Source organism: Nomascus leucogenys, chromosome 6 (assembly GCF_006542625.1).
Source record: "Nomascus leucogenys isolate Asia chromosome 6, Asia_NLE_v1, whole genome shotgun sequence".
NCBI classification, from domain to species: domain Eukaryota; kingdom Metazoa; phylum Chordata; class Mammalia; order Primates; family Hylobatidae; genus Nomascus; species Nomascus leucogenys.
Genome location: NC_044386.1, coordinates 74,082,602 through 74,088,108, shown reverse-complemented (window position 1 = coordinate 74,088,108; position 5,507 = coordinate 74,082,602).

Below are 5,507 nucleotides of genomic sequence, written 5' to 3'. Positions count from 1 at the left end.
GAGCTGAGATTATACCACTGCACCCCGGCCTGGGCAACAGAGCAGGATCCTGCCTCAAAAGAAAAAAAGAAGAAATGAAAGTAAAAAGAATTTTTAAATGTTGTTTACCTTTAATATGATAATATGTTAGGCTTTCACGCTACAGAAATAGGAAGTTTTTATGTCGTTCCTTTTGCTGTTTGTGGCTTCTGGGTTTTGCCCTCGTTTAGAAAAATCTTCCCCCTCTAACACAGATATAACACGCACTTCTCTGGTACTTCCTCTTGTTAAAATGTTTTAATAATAAACCCCCTAGGTTGTATTTCAGTTTATGACGTGAAATAAGGATTTGACTTTTCCACCCAAATTGTCCATGTTTCCAGTGCCATATACTACACAGTACTTTCTTCACTCCATTGATTTCAAACTCCACGTTTCATCACAGACTAAATTTCCATACACACAGAAATGTTGCTGAGTTCTTATTTTTGTCCCTGGTGTGCATTCCTGCATGAAAGCCACCAGAAATAATATCTTTAATTGACACAGTAGATGTCTCTCTCTCATGATTATATTTCGATAGTGGAATTTACATTGTTTCTGTGTGTGTGTGTGTGTGTGTGTGTGGCCCACCTTTAAGATACATCATTTGGAATACAAACATATGTTAGATATATGCTAGTTATAAAGCATATGAATATACAAATATATTACAATGAGAAAATCAACATTAATAAAATTAATAAATTAAATTAATCTTAATGATTTTTCAAGTAATATTTATAATATACTAAATGTTGACATATTTAAATAATTATAGTTAAATATATTTTATATCAAAATTTATTTAAAATATAAATATATAATTAAATAGTAATTAATAATTAAAATTAATAAAATAATCAACTTTACTTCACCATGTACTATGTGTGTATGTATATTTAGTTCTATGCAATTTTTCCTGTGAACACCACTCCAATTCAATTCAGAAGGAGTCCATCATAGGGATCTCTTCGACCACCCTTTTATAGCCACAGCCATCTCCCTCTCTCTCCCCTTTGTAAAAATTGGCACCACCAACTAATTTACCCTCTATCTCTGTTGTTTTGCTGTTTCAAGAATGCTACATTAGGCCAGGCACCATGGCTCATGCCTGTAATCCCAGCACTTTGACAGGCCGAGGCAGGCAGATCACTTGAGCCCAGGAGTTTGAGAAAAGCCTGGGCAATATGGCAAGACCCTGTCTCTACAAAAAATACAAAAATTAGCTGGGCATGGTGGTGTGTATCTGTAGTCCCAGTCACTCGGGAGCCTGAGGTGGGAGGATCACTTGAGCCCAGGAAGTCGAGGCTGCAGTGAGCTGAGATCACTCCACTGCACTCCAGCCTATGCGACAGAGCAAAACCCTGTCTCAAAAAAACAAAAAACAAAAAACAAAAAAAAACAGAAAATAAAAAGAATGCTACATTAATGGAATTGTATGATATGTAGACTTTAAAGACTGGCTTTCTTCACTCAGCACAAGTCTCTCAAGATCCATCCAAGTTGTGTGTCTCAGTAGACCATGTCTTTTTATTGCTGAGTAGTTAATTCCACAGTATGGATGCACCATAATTTGTTTATCCTTTCACCTGTTGGAGGCATTTAACTTGTTTCCAGTTTCTGACTATTATGAATAGAGTTGCTATAAACATTTGTGTACAAGTTTTGTGTGAATGTGTTTTAATTTCTGTAGGACAAATGCCTGAGAGTACAATTGCTGAGTTGTATGGTAAGCACATGTTTAGTTTTACAAGAAACTACTTTATCACATATATAAGTATACTTAACAAGATTGTGCTTAATCTTACTAGTAGTATTAGGGCTCTGCAAAAATAGTATTGTACTACACGTGGTCATCTGGGACTTACGTCCAACATAGTGTTTCCAAGATTTCTCCATGTTGTTGTGTGTAACACAACACAGCGAGACAGTCTGTACTAAGCCTGGGAAGTCAAGACTGCAGTGAGCTGAGATCACACCACTGCACACCAGCCTGGGCGTCAGTGTGAGTCCTTGTCTAAAAAAAAAATAAAAAGTTTGTGTGTATATATAAATATATCAAGCAAATGATATATCTTTGTTTTCTTTCCTCTCTTATTCCCTTATCATGTAACTATAAGATATATTGAGCCGGGTGCCTTGGCTCATGTCTGTAATCCTAACACTTTGGCAAATTGAGGTCAGGAGTTTGAAACCAGCCTGGGCAACCTAGAGAGACCCCTATCTCTATTAAGAAAAGAAATTTTGACTTTATATCAATATTTAAGTATTGCTAATTTTACATAATACTATTTAAATTATGGGATATTGGCTGGGCTCAATGGCTCATGCCTGTAATCCCAGCACTTTAGGAGCCTGAGACAAGAAGATCTCTTGAGCCCAGGAGTTCAAGACCAGCACGGGCAACATAGTGAGACCCTGTTTCTATAAACATACATACATACATGGATATAGGAGAAGAGTAGACATGACTCAAGGACTTCACCTCCTCTTCTGGAGAAGAGATGGTTTAAGGAAATGCATATGGGTGCTAAATTGACAAGGGGTAGATTTGTGAAGATTAATTTTAAATGTTAATTTGACTAGATTAAGGGATATCCAGATAGCTGGAAAGGCATTATTTCTACTTTATTTTTATATGTTATGTTATGTTTTATGATTTTTGAGATAAGGTCTCACTCTGTCACTCAGGCTCGAGTGTAGTGGCGCAATCATGGCTCACTGTGACCTCAGACTCCTGAGCTCAAGTGATCCTCCCGCCTCAGCCTCCTGATTAGCATGGACCACAGGCGCATGCCAAGAAGCCTGCCTAATTTTTTTACTTTTTGTGAAGATGGGTCTCACTAAAATGTCCAGGCTGGTCTCAAACTCCTGGGCTCAAGCGATCCTCCTGCCTTGACCTCCCAAAGTGCTGGGATTACAGGCATGAACCATGACGCTCATGCAATTTCTGGGTCTGTTTAGTGAGAGTGTTTCCAGAAGAGACTAGCATTTGAATCAACGGACTGAGGAAGGAAGATCTGCCCTCATCTGATGTGGGTAGGCACCATCCAATCAGCTGAGGGCCTGGATAGAACAGGAAGGCAGAAGAAAGGTGAACCACCTTTTTTTCTGGAGTGGGCCATCCATCTTCTCCTGCCTTGGACATCAGCACTCCAGGTTCTCTAGCTTTCACACACCAAGACTTACAGCCATGGCCCACCGGGTTCTCAGGACTTTGACCTTGGACTGAGAGTTACACCTTTGGCCTCCCTGGCTCTCAGACCTCAGTACTTGGACTGAACCATACCACAGGCTCCCTTCATTCTCCAGCTTGCAGAGGGCACATCATGGGACTTCTCAGTCTCCACAATCCTTGTAGCCAATTCCCACAGTCAGTCCCCTCTCATCCATCCATCCATCTATCCATCCATCTATCATCTCTATCCATCATCATCTACCTATCCCATCTATTTATCTATCATCTATCTATCTATCTATCTATCTATCATCTATCATCTATCTCCCTATTATCTATCCATCATCTCTATCCATCCACCATCTATCATATCTATCTATCTATCTAATCATCTATCATCTCTATCTATCCATCCATCTATCATCTATCATATCTATCCATCCATCCATTTAAATATCTATCTATCTAATCTATCCCTCCATCTTCCTATCATCTCTGTCTATCCATCTATCTATCTATCATCTAGCTAGCTAGCTAGCTAGCTATTATTTCTATCTTTCTATTAATATCTATCTTCTATTCTTTCTGTTTCTCTGGAGAATCCTGACTAATACAGCTATTTTATAGTTAATTTGTTGAGTTGAAAAAATAAATCCAGCTGGAATATTAGTTCGGAAAATGTATAAGATCAACTGGTTACTTTCAGAGTTCCATTCAGGGACATGGCATATTTTATATCTATTGAGATCTTCCTTTATCACATTCAGTAAAATTTTAAGTTGACTAGTCATGTGACAACATACTTCTCGTCTATAATATTGGGATAAACATTCTTCTGCCTCAACGAATGGCCAGGAGGGTGGAGAAAATGACTATAAAATGAGAAGCACATGCCTGGCTGGAGTTACATGTGCTACACAGGCCAAATATTACTGCTGCTGTTGTTTGCTACAATTATTTGCAAACATCTTGAACTGGTTTTTGTTATTTTTCCTTAAATATTTTATTCTAAAAATGAGACCATTTTTGTTCATTTATTGCATTTTCTAATTGGCTATTGCTTGCATAGGAGTAACTTACTGATTTGTACATCTTTATTGTATAGTTAGCCTCATTACTAACTACTTCCCTGATAAAAACCACAGTTTATTACCTGGGCATGGTGGCATGCCTGTAGTCCTAGCTACTTGGAGGGCTGAGATGGGAGAACCACTCGAGCCCACGAGGTCGAGGCTGCAGTGAGCTGTAATTGCTCCACTGCACTCCAGCCTGGGTGACAAAGCTAGATCTTGTCTCAAAAAAAAAACCTCACAAAGTTGCAAATAGTGATAGGTTTTGCCTTTATACCTATACATATTACATATTACTATAGAATAAAAAAGAAAACTACAGATAAACTATTTTCCCTTGTAATTCTGCTATCCAGTTTTAATAGCAGGTTTTGATAACCTTGCAGAATAAATCGAGAGGGTTTCAATATCTTTTTGTACTGCATTATAAATAAAATTGAGGAATAAACTATTTTGTAAACTTTGTCAAATATTCTCCATTGCGTCGTCTTGGAGGATGAGATTCTGAGGACCCATTCAAGATCTTCCGGAGATTGTTAATCTATTCGAAGTATGTGCTTATTCCTTATTAATTTATATTTTGTTTATTATATAAACACATTATCATGATATCAAGGTAAATACTGTTTCTTTCAGCACACAAGCACAAGTGTTGTCTCTCTGAGTCTTTGCTTGTCTGCAAATGCATTTAATTGTCAGGATCGTTGAATATCAATTTGACTAACAGAGAAGCTTATATTCAAAATCTACTTCTCAAAAACTTCTGTTGATGTTTTTCCATCACAGAATGAAGGTCAACATTCATTTACCGGATATTTAGTAAGAAGCCACCCTGTGTGGTGCTGTTCTAGGCACAGGGGCTACCTTGCAGCAGTGAAAGAGGCAGACACTGACTCCTGCCTTGTGGAGCTGAACGTCTTGCCACGAAGGAGAAGAGGCAGTCAGCTAACACGTGGGATGCCTATCGGTGCAAATTCAAATAGAGCTGGAAGGAGATGTGGAGCCCTGAGTGAGCTGTGTAGGAAGTGCCTGGAGAGTTGCAACCCCAGCTGGGCTGAACTCTCTGGTATCTTCCTTCTGCCGGGTCTTGGTTTCATCATCTTAGTTGCCCTGTTAGTTCCCTGTGGCTTTAAAATATATTTTTTGTAAGCATTTTGTCCATCTTTCCTAGATATCTCCTGAAGGACTGTCCCAATTTTCTTGGTCTGCTATTAGCACAGGCAAAAGTGAGAGGGATT